The sequence below is a fragment of the Salvelinus sp. IW2-2015 genome, linkage group LG13 (genome assembly GCF_002910315.2).
Source record: "Salvelinus sp. IW2-2015 linkage group LG13, ASM291031v2, whole genome shotgun sequence".
NCBI classification, from domain to species: Eukaryota; Metazoa; Chordata; class Actinopteri; order Salmoniformes; family Salmonidae; genus Salvelinus; species Salvelinus sp. IW2-2015.
Genome location: NC_036853.1, coordinates 3,671,335 through 3,690,453, shown reverse-complemented (window position 1 = coordinate 3,690,453; position 19,119 = coordinate 3,671,335).

Sequence of the window (19,119 nt, the reverse complement as noted above, 5' to 3'; positions counted from 1 at the left end):
GTTTGTTGGTGATGTAGACACCAAGGAACTTGATGCTCTCAACCTGCTCCACTGCAGCCCCGTCGATGAGAATGGGGGCATGCTCGGTCCTCCTTTTCTTGTAGTCCACAATCATCTCCTTTGTCTTGATCACGTTGAGGGAGAGGTTGTTGTCCTGGCACCACACGGCCAGGTCTCTGACCTCATCCCTATAGACCACCCTAGTCATAGACTGTTCTCTCAGCTACAGCACGGCAAGCAATATCAGAGCGCCAAGTCTATGTCCAAGAGGCTTCTAAACAGCTTCTACCCCCGAGCGATAATACTGGTGAACATCTAGTCAAATGGCTATCCAGACTTTTTGCATTGTCCCCCCCTCTTTACACCACTGCTGCTCTCTGTTGTCATCTATGCATAGTCACTTTATTAACTCTACCTACATGTAGATACTACCTCAACTAATCAGTGCCCCCGCACATTGACTCTGTATCGGTATGCCCCTGTATATAGTCTCGCTATTGTTATTTTACTGCTGCTCTTTCATTTAAAAAAAACTGCATTGTTCATTAGGGGCTCGTAAGTAAGCATTTCACTGTAAGGTCTAAACCTGTGGTATTCGGCGCATGTGACTAATACAATTTGATTTGATTTGATAACATTTTTTATTCAGATAAATGGAGATGTTTAAATTAGACATCAAACTCGTGACGACATCATTTTTAGGATGACAATAAAGTGGAGATGACCCTTTCAGAAGATATGTTCCTCCTTGTTAATCAACTTAACCGGTGCCTAACCGGTGCCTAACCGGTGCCTAACCGGTGCCTAACCGGTGCCTAACCGGTGCCTAACCCTCTTTTTCCCTCATCAATCTACACACAATACACCATAATGACAAAGCCAAAACAGGTTTTCAGAATTTTTGCAAATGTATTGAAAATAAAAACCAGAAATACCTTATTTACATAAGTATTCAGACCCTTTGCTATGAGATTTATAATTGAGCTCAGGTGCATCCTGTTTCCATTGATCATCCTTGAGATGTTTCTACAACTTGATTGGAGTAGACCTGTCGTAAATTCAATTGATTGGACATGATTTGGAAAGGCACACACCTGTCTATATAAGGTCCCACAGTTGGCAGTGCATGTCAGGCCAAAAACCTGCTCCAGAGCACTCAGGACCTCAGACAGGGGCGAAGGTTCACCTTCCAACAGGACAACGACCCTAAGCACACAGACAAGACAGCCAAGACAGATCAATGGAGAGACCTGAAAATAGCTGTGCAGTGACACTCCCCATCCACCCTGACAGAGCTTGAGAGGATCTGCAGAGAAGAATGGGAGAAACTCACCAAATACAGGTGTGCCAAGCTTTTAGCGTCATACCCAAGAAGACTCGAGGATGTAATCGCTGCCAAAGGCGCTTGTTTAAAGTACTGAGTAAAGGGTCTGAATACTTATGTAAATGTGATATTTCCGTTTTTTTTTTTTTTATACGTTTGCACACAACAACAAAAAAGTTTTTGCTTTGTCTGTAGATTGATGAGGGAAAAAAACAATTGAATCATTTTTAGAATAAGGCTGTAACGTAACAAAATGTGGAAAAAGTCACGGGTCTGAATACTTTCCGAATGCACTGTAACTCAAGTGAATCACACAGGCTTTGCACAAAATGCAGGGAAAAGTCTAAACATGATTCTTGGGACATCCCAACTCTGATGTCAGCCCATTGAAGTTACTTTTTTTTTACAGAAATATTAATGTACTCAATTTTCTCATGATTGGCTGATCTCTCCTGATGACCTGGTTGGATATGACTCCAACAGGGCCACCAGGAGGGATCATTCAATGGAATTGGAGCACCCAGCCAGTTGATTACATTAAAATAGTGGAAACCATCAATGGCGCTGCCCTTGCTAAAATGGCCTTTTTGCCACTAGTGGCCTCTATTATTCTCTATGCTTTGAACAAAAACAAGGAGTTTGAGCCCAGAGCCGCCGTGGGCTGGCCTGGGCAAGGAGTATCTTTGCGTTAAATCCCGCCTACTCAAATGACCCTGCTGCCCCAGAGCTGGAGAGGAAGTGAAAGTCACTTGCAAGCTAACATTACAGCCGCCAGAAACAAACACAGTGCAGACTAAGCCAATAAGCTAACCAACTTGTTTGCAGATAAACTGTCCTTGTAGCAGGGACAACAGAAACAAGCATAATTTTCTGTTCTTGAATCTGAATCAACTCGACCGCAAAATAGAAAAATAAGTGAGAAAAAGACTGCTCATGACCAATACAGAAACCGGATAAACGTTGGAATTAATTTTGAATGGTGGAAGAGTGTTGCCAAAATGGCCACCGTTCTAATGGACTGGTAGGTAAGTGTAGGATTGTGTTTTGGGCCTGCTAGGTACGTTAGCTGCTAACCTTAGTGTGTTCAATGTTCAAGCTAACTAACATCTGTATTCAGACCGTTTTGCGCTGGGGCTGAGAGGAACATTTTCAATTTGACAGCTAATTTCCTGCAATTCTACACATTTTGCAATAGGGTGGTGAGAAATATTAGCAGTTTTTAATATGATATCTGAGTGAAACTGACTAACAAAATCAATTGGGGCCCACCGGCCAGTAATTCAACCATTATCACAAGTTTAGCTGGCAACTAATTTAGCAATCTTAAACATATTAGCTGACACCGGCTAATTCAAATCAAATCAAATGTAATTTGTCATATACGTACACATATTTAGCAGATGTTTTTGTGGTTGTAGCGACTGACATAACAAGAGAAAAACTGCTCATGCACAACCAAATTTCAAAATTGCACTTTGTATATTATACTATTCTAGCTTGCAACAGTAAGTTGAGATCCCAACTGAGTAAATAAAAAGTGGGAAGGTGATCCGTGGGCCTTCAAAAACGGTGATGTCAGTTGCCCAATCCCTGATTGCACTGCACAAACCACACAAGATGCCCAATGCCTTTATTTCAACTAGCTAATGTTAAATAGCTAGTTGAAGCTTGATATGCAGATTGTTAGCATTAGTGTGTTTGGTTTGTAGATTATAATGCTAGCTGACTAAGTGGTCGACTGCACCCCAAAAAATGCATCTAGCTATAGAATTCGGTACAGTAACATAACAAAAACATGTATTACTCAGGGAGATACTGGTGGAGACAGTCTGATTTCAAGGGAACCTGAAATCACAAGTTGTGATTGTGATCCCAATATCGAGAGAGATAAGAAATGCTGTATGCATTTTTTGTTATGCTTTGTGATTCAACAATGATTTTGTTGGTAATCGACCAAAATAGTTAGCTACTTTTTACCAATTCAGCACATTGGCTGCCTATATATAGCATTGATTTCTATCAGTACGACTGAATGAATATCCAGTGGGGTCTGTCAAGTAGACAATGGCTCATCTGCATGACATATTGGTGGACTATGGGCCATCAAGTAATAGGATGGTTACATTAGCATGACACATGTTACACTGATTACAACACAACACCACATCCTATGTACCAGTCAAAAGTTTGGACACACCTACTCATTCAAGGGTTTTTCTTTATTTTTACTATTTCTACATTGTAGAATAATAGTGAAGACATCAAAACTATGAAATAACATATATGGAATCATGTAGTAACCAAAAAAGTGTTAAAAAAATGAAAATATATTTCAGATTCTTCAAAGTAGCCACCCTTTGCCTTGATGACAGCTTTGCACACTCTTGGCATACTCTTAATCAACCTCATGAAGAATGCTTTTCCAACAGCCTTGAAGGAGTTCCCACATATACTCAGTGGCAACCTGTCATTCAGGGCAGTGCCCCACCTGATTTGCATGCTATTTTGGCATTAATACGTGTCACATATCAATTTGCAAACAATGTAAAAAAATAAAATATATATATATATATCATTGAGTTAATAAAGCCGCATAAAAACATGGTCTCTTTTTTGTTTTCTTGAGTAAGGGAGCTCCAAAATAAAAAAAATTCAGCCTAGCTCAGTGCTTTCTGTGGTAGTGGGGCAAGCCAGCAGAAAATACGGAGCGTTGTGCTGTGATTGGCTCAGTGTTCTGTCACTCATGGGGACACTACGTCAAGTCTAAGGGTAGAGCTCGAAATTCAAGCCCCTTGGGAGCTGCCATTGAGTTACATTAGCAGTGCCCATCCAAGAAGGCTCAAGGTCATTGGCCACAGATAAAATGATGTCAAATCATGTTATATCTACAGTAGCTTTGATTGGACTGATCAACATCATACTTTCAAAATATTAACTAGCAGTCATCATCATGAATAAAGTCGACAATCTACTGGCAAATCCTTTTTAATCATTGTCATATGAAGAAACGTATCAGTTCTCATTGACCATTGGACATAAACATTACACAATAAGTTAGAAATCGCAAATTCAACAATGAGTGGTTTGGAAGGAATCAGTGGCTAACTGCAACAATTGCAAAACAATCATTCGCCTGCTATTCAGTGGAGTGGCTGTGTGGTCCCAAGTCTAAGATTAAGGGTCTCTTTTCCTAGTTTAAAATGATAAACATTCAACATTGGCCATGTTGTCAATGAAGCATGATTTGTGCTGCGCAAAACAACTGCTAACTCGGAACTGCAAAATCTGACTTTAGTGTGTTCAAGACAACTGGAAACTCAGGAAAAATGAGCTACGACTGGGAAAATACGTTTTGAACTTTCATCCAACTCGGAATTGTAAATCGGGAACTCAGGCCTCTTTCTAGATCTACGACCTGAAGATCACTGACGTCATCATGATTCAACTTTTTTTTCTTTTTTCTCGAGTTCCCAGTTGTCTTGAAAGCACCATGAATCCAGAGAATGCCAGACTTTGATGACAAAGTTTGATGACCAAATTTGCCCACGAAGGACCGCGGCACCACCATCCTGTTCAAGTGAACGCAGCACAACAAGGTGAGACCAAAAATGGCCTATTTTCACCTCTTAATTTCACCTACTGTTCTGACTTGGTGGTGCACGCACATGTAGTCTATAACCTGTTTTTGAGAAATGTAATCATCGAATATTGTAAGAGCTTTCATTGTCTGCTCATATGCCCCCTTTATTTTTGCTACGGTTCTGACTTTGTGTACAGGGAGAACACTGTAAGAACGGCCCATGTTCTGAAATCTGTCGCTGTACATTTCAAAAGTGCTGAACAAATAGTTAAATCAAATCAAATCACATTTTATTTGTCACATGCGCCGAGTACAACAGGTGTAGACCTTACAGTAAAATGCTTACTTACAAGCCCTCCTCAAAAATGCAGTAAAACAAAAAATAAGAAATAAGAATAAGAAATAAAAATAACAAATAATTAAAGCAGTAAAATAACAATAGCGAGGCTGTTTACAGGGCACAGAGTCAATGTGCGGGGGCACCGGTTAGTCAAGGTAATTGAGGTAATATGCAGAGGTGGGACCAAGTCCTTGTTTTACAAGTCACAAGTAAGTCTCAAGTCTTAGCACTCAAGTCCCAAGTCAAGACAAGCAAGTCTGAGTCAAGTCTCAAGTCAAGACCAACAAGTCTCAAGTCCTAAACTTTGAGTTTTGAGTCCTAAACAGTTCATAATGTGCTCTTCACCAAATGTAATACCATTTCATATTTTCAGCAAGAGTAATAGTTAGGATATTACATTTCCTCAAATCATGAATGCTTTTAAAAATATATTTATTACTTTCCAAATAACTTAATATTTCCATGGAAATACATGGGTAGCCATAAGAAAGACCCCCCCCCCCCCCAATAGCGATCGACTATCGAGGATCAATATGGGGCACAATCGGGCGATGTAGGCTTGTACACAATCGCCCAACCTTAACACACACACACACATTAACATATGTCAATGGCTTCAGTTGTAGCTCAATCTTGGGTGCAATGATCACGTTCCTGCACTGACTGACTGCGTGGAGGCTCATTCATTTAACGTTATGTTAGCCAACATGCTACACTAGCAAAGTTATGAATGATATAGCTGTCGGCTATATAGCCATGACTTACCGTTCTTTGTGCAGCTTCAAATGTCGTACAAAGTTGGAAGTTGTCTGTCATTTTCTTCCCGCATGTTTTGCAAGTTGCAATCTGTTTTTTGTTGATACAGCGTCGTCTTTATATCCGAAAATAATAATTTTGGGTATCATCTTTCCAAGGGCTCCATCTGAATTCACCTGCCAACGTTCCTCTGCACTGCCACGCACAACTTTTTCTCAGCTGGCACAATTTGATTGGCTGCTGTCCAATTCAAACTGTAATCCGTTAAATGAAGAGATGATGCGCTGCACACTTTTTTAATAGCATCATTTTTCATATTTGGGCTTGGGGAGGGTATTAAGTCAGTTCGAGTCAAAAGGCTCAAGTCCAAGTTAAGTCACGAGTCATTGGTGTTAATGAGCGAGCTAGGACAGACGTAGTCAAAATAAACTGCTGCTACTCTCTGTCATTATCTATGCATAGTCACTTTAATAACGCTACCTACATGTACATATTACCAGAGGTGTGGACTCGAGTCACATGACTTGGACTCGAGTCAGACTCGAGTTACAAATATGATGACTTGCAACTCGACTTTGACTTTAAGGTCATAATCTAAATTATGGATTGCCTCTTATCTGCTTGTCGTCCCCTTATGCCATAGTCTGTACATCTCAATTGTCAGTAGAAACCACATTTGTTTAAGCATGTCAGCCATATCAGCTATGATTTTTAAAAGGCAGTAAATGAGGCTGAATGAACTGTTTCGCTGCCAGACAAGGCTCCGCTGATAGCCATGTGTAGCAGTGGTAAGGTGTTGGGACTGCTGTTGGGACTCTCCTGTTGGGACAGCTTTATGTAGGCCCTAACAGTTTGTGGGCACCATTTGTCACCGTTATAATTAATGTATTGTTTAGTGTTGTGTTGTGGCTTTGCTGGCATGAATTCCACTTTTTTTTGTTGCCCCACCAAGATTTACATGCTAAAATCGCCACTGCATATGCTGAGCGCTTGTTGGCTGCTTTTCCTTCACTTTGCGGTCCAACTCATCCCAAACCATCTCAATTGGGTTGAGGTAAGTTGATTGTGGAGACCAGGTCATCTGATGCAGCACTCCATTACTCTCTGTGGTCAAATAGCCCTTAAACAACCTGGAAGTGTGTTTTGGGTCATTGTCCTGGTTAAAAACAAATGATAGTCCCACTAAGCGCAAACCAGATGGGATGGCGTATTGCTGCAGAATGCTGTGGTAGCAATGCTGGTTATGTGTGTCTTTAATTCTAAATAAATCACACACAGTGTCACCAGCAAAGCACCCTCACACCATCACACCTCCTCCTCCATGCTTCACGGTGGGAACCACACATGTGGAGATAATTCGTTCACCTACTCTGCGTCTCACAAAGACACGGCGATTAGATGCAAAAATCTCAAATTTGGACTCATCAGACCAAAGGACAGATTTCCACCGGTCTAATGTCCATTGCTCATGTTTCTTGGCCCAAGCAAATCTCTTCTTATTATTGGTGTCCTTTTGTAGTGGTTTCTTTGCAGCCATTCGACCATGAATGCCTGATTCACGCAGTCTCCTCTGAACAGTTGATGTTGAGATGTGTCTGTTACTTGAACTCTGTGAAGCATTTATTTGGGCTGCAATTTCTGAGTCTGGTAACTCTAATGAACATATCCTCTACAGCAGAGATAACTCTGGGTCTTCCTTTCCTGTGGCGGTCCTCATGAAAGCCAGTTTCATCATAGCGTTTGATGGTTTTTGCGATTACACTTGAAAATATTGTTTAAGTTCTTTAAATTTTGCGGATTGACATGTCTTAAAGTAATGATGGACTGTGGTCTTGCCATAATATGGACTTGGTCTTTTACCAAATACGGCTATCTTCTGTATACCACCCCTAACTTGTCACAACACAGCTGATCGGCTTAAACGATTTAAGATGGAAAGAAATTCCACAATTTAACTTTTAACAAGGCACACCTGCTAATGAATGCATTCAATGTTTTGATCAAAATCAATGTTTTTTTTTGGCATATGCACAGGATACAGTGGGATGTATACAGTAATATGACATTGCATTGTACTGTTGAAGTAACAATTTGTTTAATGTTTTCCCAATGTCAAACCTATAATGCACAGGATAGCTTGGACCTGTTGGATGGAGGAAACAAAGTCAGCCATAGATGATGATGAACATCCTAACCCTTCAGCTGCACAACATGCATTGACATCAGCATTGTGTCAACGTGATGTTCAACCTGCTACACCAGAAACCAACCAAATTAACTGTATTTCTCATTATTTCAATCCAAAAGATCGAATGAACGTCAGCCATTGAGAATCGAACCCCTGAACAGTAGCAGGGCCGTAAATACAGTGGGGAGAACAAGTATTTGATACACTGCCGATTTTGCAGGTTTTCCTACTTACAAAGCATGTAGAGGTCTGTAATTTTTATCATAGGTACACTTCAACTGTGAGAGACGGAATCTAAAACAAAAATCCAGAAAATCACATTGTATGATTTTTAAGTAATTCATTTGCATTTTATTGCATGACATAAGTATTTGATCACCTACCAACCAGTAAGAATTCCGGCTCTCACAGGACCTGTTAGTTTTTCTTTAAAAGCCCGTCCTGTTCTCCACTCATTACCTGTATTAACTGCACCTGTTTGAACTCGTTACCTGTATAAAAGACACCTGTCCACACATCAATCAAACAGACTCCAACCTCTCACAATGGCCAAGACCAGAGAGCTGTGTAAGGACATCAGGGATAAAATTGTAGACCTGCACAAGGCTGGGATGGGCTACAGGACAATAGCAACAGCTTGGTGAGAAGGCAACAACTGTTGGGGCAATATTAGAAAATAGGAAGAAATAGAAGAAGTTCAAGATGATGGTCAATCACCCTCGGTCTGGGGCCCATGCAAGATCTCACCTCGTGGCATCAATGATCATGAGGAAGGTGAGGGATCAGCCCAGAACTACACGGCAGGACCTGGTCAATGACCTGAAGAGAGTGGGACCACAGTCTCAAAGAAAACCATTAGTAACACACTACGCCGTCATGGATAAAATCCTGCAGCGCACACAAGGTCCCCCTGCTCAAGCAGGCGCATGTCCAGGCCGTCTGAAGTTTGCCAATGACCATCTGATGATCCAGAGGAGGAAGGGAGAAGGTCATGTGTCTGATGATTCAAAAATAGAGCTTTTGGTCTAAACTCCACTCGCCGTGTTTGGAGGAAGAAGAAGTATGAGTACAACCCCAAGAACACCATCCCAACCGTGAAGCATGGAGGTGGAAACATCATTCTTTGGGGATGCTTTTTCTGCAAAGGGGACAGGACGACTGCACCGTATTGAGGGGAGGATGGATGGGCCATGTATTGCGAGATCTTAGCCAACAACCTCCTTCCCTCAGTAAGAGCATTGATGATGGGTCGTGGCTGGGTCTTCCAGCATGACAACGACCCGAAACACACAGCCAGGGCAACTAAGGAGTGCTCCGTAAGAAGTATCTCAAGGTCCTGGAGTGGCCTAGCCAGTCTCCAGACCTGAACCCAATAGAAAATCTTTGGAGGGAGCTGAAAGTCCGTATTGCCAGCGACAGCCCCGAAACCTGAAGGATCTGGAGAAGGTCTGTATGGAGGAGTGGGCCAAAATCCCTGCTGCAGTGTGTGCAAACCTGGTCAAGAACTACAGGAAACGTATGATCTCTGTAATTGCAAACAAAGGATTCTGTACCAAATATTAAGTTCTGCTTTTCTGATGTATCAAATACTTAGTCATGCAATAAAATGCGAATTAATTACTAAAAATCATACAATGTGATTTTTCGGGATTTTTGTTTTAGATTCCGTCTCTCACAGTTGAAGTGTACCTATGATAAAAATTACAGACCTCTACATGCTTTGTAAGTAGAAAATCGGCAAAATCGGCAGTGTATCAAATACTTGTTCTCCCCACTGTATGTGTTCCGTCATACCGGCTCTGATGACCTCCTAGGATGCATTGCTGTCATACCGGCTCTGATGACCTCCTAGGATGCATTGCTGTCATACCGGCTCTGATGACCCCTAGGATGCATTGCTGTCATACCGGCTCTGATGACCTCCAGGATGCATTGCTGTCATACCGGCTCTGATGACCTCCTAGGATGCATTGCTGTCATACCGGCTCTGATGACCTCCTAGGATGCATTGCGTCATACCGGCTCTGATGACCTCCTAGGATGCATTGCTGTCATACCGGCTCTGATGATCTCCTAGGATGCATTGCTGTCATACCGGCTCTGGATGACCTCCTAGGATGCATTGCTGTCATACGGCTCTGATGACCTCTAGATCATTGCGGTCATACCGCTCTGATGACCTCCTAGGATGCATTGCTGTCATACCGGCTCTGATGACCTCCTAGGATGCATTGCTGTCATACCGGCTCTGATGACCTCCTAGGATGCATGCTGTCATACCGGCTCTGATGACCTCTTAGGATGCATTGCTGTCATACCGGCTCTGATGACCTCTAGGATCATTGCTGTCATACCGGCTCTGATGACCTCCTAGGATGCATTGCGGTCATACCGGCTCTGATGACCTCCTAGGATGCATTGCTGTCATACCGGCTCTGATGACCTCCTAGGATGCATTGCTGTCATACCGGCTCTGATGACCTCCTAGGATGCATTGCTGTCATACCGGCTCTGATGACCTCCTAGGATGCATTGCTGTCATACCGGCTCTGATGACCTCCTAGGATGCATTGCTGTCATACCGGCTCTGATGAACTCTTAGGATGCATTGCTGTCATACCGGCTCTGATGACCTCCTAGGATGCATTGCGGTCATACCGGCTCTGATGACTTCCTAATAGGGGTGAAAGATAGGGAACCAGGAGCAGTACATAACATTTTGTGCCTACATGTGTGGGACGTGGCAACAGGGTCATCATTCAAAGTTGTTGTGTGTGGCAAGTACTGGTATCATTTCGTGATTCGCTGCGGCACCATGTAGGTGTTTTTCCTGGGAGCTGGTAGATAGCTGTATATGTCCGGCTTGTATGTATGTTTTATTTCAGTTCTACAAGTGTTCAGTTTTCATTGTACATTTACATTTTTTTACAAAACAGTTTTTACCTTATAAAGTTTTTAATTGTGAATCAAATGAAAACATGTGGATTTTACATAACAGAGATTTACTTTAGGTGGTCAGTTTTTAATCATGCAGCAAGTAGTCCAAGTCATCCATGGTTCTGTTACTTCACAGTGTTGATGCTGATGAGAGAGAAAATATAATATCACTGAAATGTATTGAAATCACTTATTAGTGCAAGTGTCAATGGGCATTTCCAACCAAGTTTTCATAGTATTAATTCTAACTCAATGTAATTGTATATTCATTTTTCATCAGGAAAATGTATTGCGTAGTAGAACTGCATAAGTGTTGCTCTCCACTTTCTGGAGGACCGAGTTTTGAAATCAGTGGAATTAGAGTATGATAGCTAAGGAGATGGAGAAAACACCTGTCTCTGATTACATCTTCAAACTAAAGGCAGCCATGGCATCCGTGACGCGCGAGAAGCGTCCATCCATGATGTATAGGTAAAAATAGTCTAGCTAGCTATACATTTACATTAACATTTAAGTCATTTAGCAGACGCTCTTATCCAGAGCGACTTACAAATTGGTGATTCACCTTATGACATCCAGTGGAACAGCCACTTTACAATAGTGCATCTAAATCTTTTAAGGGGGGGGGGGGTCAGAAGGATTACTGTATCCTATCCTAGGTATTCCTTAAAGAGGTGGGGTTTCAGGTGTCTCCGGAAGGTGGTGATTGACTCCGCTGTCCTGGCGTCGTGAGGGAGTTTGTTCCACCATTGGGGGGCCAGAGCAGCGAACAGTTTTGACTGGGCTGCGCGGGAACTGTATTTTCAGATATGGCACGTTTCTAATTTTCACAAAGTTGTTTTCATTTCAAAGTTAACTGGCTAGCTTGCTAGCTAACATTATGTATATAATCGTATTATTCTGTTCTCAGAGCCATTTGCTTTGCTAGTTATAGCCTAATGTCAGCTAGCTAACATTGAACCTTGTTGGTTAGCTACCTGCAGATTCATTCAGGCTAGTAACGTCATGAGGTGGGATTATGGTTCATTGTTTACCTAGCTAGCTAGCTACATGTCTTAATTTCAGTGATACCCATCCCGGATCAGGGATCCTCCTCATCAAAAAAGCTGACTAGCATAGCCTAGCCTAACGGGACAGGGATATCATATAATATAATTTTCATGAAATCACAAGTCCAATACAGCAAATGAAAGATAAACATCTTGTGAATCCAGCCATCATTTCTGATTTTTAAAATGTTTTACAGCGAAAACACAATATGTATTTATATTAGCTAACCACAATAGCCAAACACACAACCGCATATTTTCACCATGTTTCCACCGCATAGGTAGCTTTCACAAAACCGACAAAATAGAGATATAATTAGTCACTAACCAAGAAACAACTTCATCAGATGACAGTCTTATAACATGTTATACGATACATTTATGTGTTGTTCGAAAATGTGCATATTTGAGGTATAAATCATAGTTTTACATTGCAGCCACCATCAAAAATAGCATCAAAGCAGCCAGAATAATTAAAGAGAGCAACGTGAAATACATAAATACTCATCATAAAACATTTATGAAAAATACATGGTGTACAGCAAATGAAAGACAAACATATTGTGAATCCAGCCAATATTTCCGATTTTTTAAGTGTTTTACAGCGAAAACACAATATAGAATTGTATTAGCTTACCACAATAGCCAAACACACAAACGCATTTATTCACCGCAGAGGTAGCTTTCGCAAAAACCAGCAAAAGATATAAAATTAAATCACTAACCTTTGGACAACTTCATCAGATGACAGTCTTATAACATCATGTTATACAATACACTTATGTTTTGTTCGAAAATGTGCATATTTAGCGCTGCAATCGTGGTTATACATTGTGAATATGTAGCAACATTTTCCCAGAATGTCCGGAGATATTTTGGACACTCACCTAATCTGACCAAAGAACTCATCATAAACTTTACATAAAAATACTTGTGGTATGGCAAATGAAAGATACACTGGTTCTTAATGCAACCGCTGTGTTAGATTTTTTAAAATAACTTTACCATAACATACAGCTTGCGTTATTGTGAGACAGCACTCACCAACACGGCGGAGAATAGGACTCAACATTTTACACAGAAATACGAAATAACATCATAAATGTTTTCTTACTTTTGTTGAGCTTCCATCAGAATGTTGTACAAGGAGTCCTTGGTCCAGAATAAATCGTTGTTTGGTTTTAGAATGTCCATTTCTTCTGTCGAATTAGCAACCTTAGCTAGCCATGTGGCGCGAACATGCCCATCAACTCTTGGCGCAAAGAACGGAAAATTCCAAAAGTCCCAATAAACGTTGAATAAACTAATAAACTCCTTTATGATGTTATTATCACATCTATCAAATAAAATCAGAGCCGGAGATATTCGCCGTGTATACGTAACGCTTTTCAGAAGCCAATGTCGAGCTCCGCGGCGCGCCTTGGTAGACAAAGAAAATTCCTGACCTGCCACTCCAAAAGCTCTTGTTCGGCCTCATATCAAGCTAGACACCCCATTCCACCTTCCACTGCCTGTTGACATCTAGTGGAAGGCATATGAAGTGCATGCATATCGATAAATATAAGGCAATTGAATAGGCAGGCCCTGAAACAGAGCCTCGTTTTCAGATTTTTCACTTCCTGCATGGAAGTTTGCTGCAAAATGAGTTCTGTTTTACTCAGACATAATTCAAACAGTTTTAGAAACGTCTGAGTGTTTTCTATCCAATAGTAATAATAATATGCATATTGTATGATCTAGAAAAGAGTACGAGGCCGTTTCATTTGGGCACGATTTTTTCCAAAGTGAAAACAGCGCCCCCCTATTGACAAGAAGTTAACAAAAGACTCCACTATGCAAGTAACCATTTCAATAAAATGTCACTGCGACAACGGTTGCTAGACGTAGCTGGTAAATTTGCTCTGGCTATCTAATCTGAATTAAGAGCACTCTCATCTGAGTGTGCCTGAGTGCAGAATAACTGACAAATGTTCATGCTCAACACCCATTGAACATGGCCGGTGTCAGTAAACATTGTCAAAAAAAGGATACATTTTTCCAGCTACACAGTTGCAGTCCTTAACGCTCTGGATAACATAAAAACAGCCAACCAGTTCTGCTAGGGCGAGAAAAATGGTCAGTGTCTGGAAGTAGCTAGCAAGCTAGCCAATGTTAGCCAGTTAGCTTGGGTGCTTGACTGCTGTTGTTAGGAAAGAACACTTGTCAGTCGTTACTATGGCATTTCAAGATGGTGCTACCCATATCTCTCTAACCAAAAATACATACAGTTGAAGTCAGAAGTTAACATACACTTTAGCCAAATACATTTAAACTCAGTTTTTCACAATTCCTGACATTCAAGCCTAGTAAAAATTCCCTGTCTTAGGTCAGTTAGGATCACCACTTTATTTTAAGAATGTGAAATGTCAGAATAATAGTAGAGAGAATGATTTATTTCAGCTTTTATTTCTTTCAGCACATTCCCAGTGGGTCAAAAGTTAACATACACTCAATTCGTATTTGGTAGCATTGCCTTTAAATTGTTGAACTTGGGTCAAACGTTTCGGGTAGCCTTCCAAAAGCTTCCCACAATAAGTTGGGTGAATTTTGGCCGATCCCTCTTGACAGAGCTGGTGTAACTGATTCAGGTTTGTATGCCTCCTTGCTCACACACCCTTTTTCAGTTCTGCCCACACATTTTCCATAGGATTGAAGTCAGGGCTTTGTGATGGCCACTCCAATACCTTGACTTTGTTGTCCTTAAGCCATTTTGCCACAACTTTGGAAATATGCTTGGGGTCATTGTCCATTTGGAAGACCCATTTGTGACCAAGCTTTAACTTCCTGACTAATGTCTTGAGATGTTTCCTCCTTCATGATGCCATCTATTTTGTGAAGTACACCAGTCCCTCCTGCAGCAAAGCACCCCCACAACATGATGCTGCGACCTCCATGCTTCACGGTTGGGATGGTGTTCTTCGGCTTGCAACCCTCACCCTTTTTCCTCCAAACATAACGATGGTCATTATGGCCAAACAGTTCTATTTTTGATTCATCAGACCAGAGGACATTTCTCCAAAAAGTACGATCTTTGTTCCCATGTGTAGTTGCAAATCGTAGTCTGGCTTTTTTATGGCGGTTTTGGAGCAGTGGCTTCTTCCTTGCTGAGCGGCCTTTCAGGTTATGTCGATATAGGACTCCTTTTACTGTGGATATAGATACTTTTATACCTGTTTCCTCCAGCATCTTCACAAGATCCTTTGCTGTTGTTCTGGGATTGATTTGTACTTTTTTCACCAAAGTACGTTAATCTGCAGTAGACAGAACGCTTCTCCTTCCTGAGCAGTATGACGGCTGCGTGGTTCCGTGTCGTTTATACTTGCATACTATTGTTTGTATAGATGAACGTGGTACCTTCAGGCGTTTGGAAATTGCTCCCAAAGATGAACCAGACTTGTGGAGGTATACAAATTTTTTTCTGAGGTCTTGGCTGATTTCTTTAGATTTTCCAATAATGTCAAGCAAAGAATCACTGAGTTTGAAGGTAGGCCTTGAAATACATCCACAGGTACACCTCCAATTGACTCAAATTATGTCAATTAGCCTATCAGAAGCTTCAAAAGCCATGACATCATTTTCTGGAATTTTCCCAGCTGTTTAAAGGCACAGTCAACTTAGTGTATGTAAACTTCTGACCAACTGGAATTATGACACAGTGAATTATAAGTGAAATAGTCTGTCTGTAAACAATTGTTGGAAAATGTACTTGTGTCATGCACAAAGTAGATGTCCTAACCAACTTGCCAAAACTACAGTTGTTAATGAGAAATGTGTGGAGTGGTTCTAAAACGAGTTTTAATGGCTCCAACCTAAGTGTATGTAAACTTCCGACTTCAACTGTATATGTATAGATTTTCCTTAGTTACAAGCACATGTTTAGTATTAGTGGATTGCAGTGGAGGCTGCTGAGGTGAAAACGGCTCATAATTTTGGCTGGAATGGAGAGTAATGGCTGGAATGGATTGTAATGGCTGGAATGGAGTGAATGGAATGGTATCAAACACATGAACACCATGTGTGTCTGATGCCATTCCATTAACTCCATTCCAGCCATTATTTTGACCCGTCCTCCCCTCAGCAGCCTCTATTGGTGGATTGAGTGCATCACTTTGCTCAGCTTTACTTCCTGAAGTTTCCATTCCCCTTTAAGTCTCTGTTCATTTATAAGTCTTGAAACAATCATAAAACAGTACTGAACATTCTGAACACCCACTATCAGAGGTTCAAGAGTAGCAGTTGTGCTTTTGACTGCAGACAGATCCAGTAACAGGAATGGGCTACAGCATCTGTAGACTATAGAATTCCTCCTTGACTTTTGGTGGAGTGTGATGGTCACGTCCAATACAAGCAGACAGACTCACAGCAGGGAAGACAGGAAAGAAACCCCCGACACGAAGGGCATGAGGACCATAACCCCATACACATTGGGGATACTTCAAAGGAATAATGTGTGTGTGTGTGTGCATGCGTGAGTTTGTTTTTTACAGGAACATGTCATACACTAAGTTTGTGATTCATTTCCATAACTTTTGGGTATCTTTTGATCATCACCATCATCATCCTCACCACTATACTCATACCAAACTGGATTTGGAGGGATACAACTGAAGCCTAGCCACTGTAATAGTCTTTTTATAACAAACTAAGCATGAAGCGATCTCTCTAACAATTTTCTCCCTCCACCTCTCCTTTCCAAAACTACCATTCACCACTTACACTAGGTCTCGGCCAGCTGACTGGGTCAAATGTCATACACTTTGGTTTTTACTCAGGTATAGGCTTGCTGTTGCCCGTAAACATCAAGGTGAAGTTGACTGTCCAGATCCAGGGTGATATTCAATCAAAACCGCTATCTGAGGTTGCCTGCGCCACCGCCATAACCTACAACTTGTGATGCACCACAAGGAGAAATTACAAAAACAGAAAGGGTAATATTTCAAATTAATTGAGCACTTGTGTATGTCAAAGAACTTTAGCAATATATTGGTTATTGTTCATGGTTAAAAATACAAAATGATTGTCCCATGTCCATAAGAAGAGTTTGTGAACGAGTTTGACATGTGTTTGTGTTCAGCACTGTTAAAGGATTATGGTTATTGACAGCTTAGGGAGCTAACTTAAGGCCATAATATTGCCAACATGAGTCCTGATATTTTCATTGATCAACAAAACACATAAACCCTGTTTTATTAAAGAGGAGGGGGTCTCAAGACTAAGCAAACTGGGTGACAATTTTTTGTGTGTGTGCGCTTGCACAGCACTAGTTGAGGAAATTGACTTTTATGACATGGACTTTCCTTTCTACTGTAAGCCGTCTGTTTATCTGTTGGTCTCTCATTTCTGTGGTCTGACTATCAGGCTCATCTGTTTGAGATAATTAGAGGAGGGAAGCAGACTGCAGAGGTAAACATCTTAGGCCCCTTCTTACACAAATACTTTACAAGGCCTAAGCACCAACAACTTCAGATGCAACATGATGTCTCCTTGCAGCTGATGTCGCTGCTGCTCCCTAACCCCCTGGAGCCAGAGACAAGGCAATGAGTTTTAATTCCTCTACGTCTGAAGACCCCTTTCCTGAAAAACACGTCATTAACTTAAGTCCAAACGTAAACAAAGCACGCAACTTGACTCTCAGTAAGGTAATAAATTAAAAGGTTATCTTTAATTGATTGTAAAAGATACACTATTTAATTGTTGAGGATAAACAAAGTATTTAATCTGATCAGATAGTAACAGTTCAGGTGTTATGCTGTAAATCTATGTTGTGCAAAAAAATCGTTTGGAATTAAATTCAAAACAAATAGAAAGAGAAACATTTATTTTCCATTATAGTGTGCCAGAAACAAAGGAAATTGAGTATTGTAATCACTGGACCCATGCTGCAGTATTTCATGTGATTGAGGAGGTAAGCAATGCCCATTTCCAACCCAAACACAGTCAAAGAGCACAATGAGAAAGTCATAGTAACATTACAGATGTAATGGGGGTTAAAATATTATTTGTTTTTGACTGAGCTTGCCTGTAATGGCAGATGGTCTTTGTTTGCGCATTTGGGACTCTGTTTTGGTTCCATCATGCCAGGCAAGCTCAATAAAGCACAGCACCCCACCACCCAATTTTTATTTTTTATATTTTAACCTATGTCTGTTACAGAAACAAGAGACGGACAGGACAGTTTTGGGAAATTGCAGAGTAACTTACAATTATACATTCAAGTGACTCTACCAACAATAATATAACAAGGGGAAAACTGGCACCACTGGGCACAATAAGAACAGTTTGCAACTCGTCCACAACTGACCGTTGGAATATTTCATGACTAATCGTTTCACATAAAACTTTTCAAAACTCAATAGATGTCAAGCTTTTGCAGCATACATTGACTGTAGATTCACAACACAGCATAACTGTAACATTGGCTTATGTCATGCTGGAAATGTTTGCACTCTCTCATAAAAACAGGAGGCACATCTCACACCACACACCCGTCATTGCTAATTGTCACCTACTCAGATCTATAGTTGACTTTAGCAGGCAGAGGCTTTATAATTTACTATCTCCCTTAAAGACCAGCATTTAGTGGTAAAGACTGACACATCCTCATTACCAGTGTTGGGGAGTATATCTTACATTTCTGTCATTTAGCAGACACTCTTAAGCAAAGCACTTAACCCTACTTGCTCTGGATAAGGGCACATCAACAGATTTTTTACATAGTCGGCTCGGGGATTTGAACCAGCAACCTTTCAGTTCCTAGCCCAACACACTTAATACCTAGGCTACCTACAGTACATGTAGTTCAACTAGTAAGTTACAGTGCCTTCAGAAAGTGTTCCCACCCCTTGACTTTTTCAAAATTTTGTTACAACCTAAATTTAAAATTGATTACATTTAGATTCGTTGGTC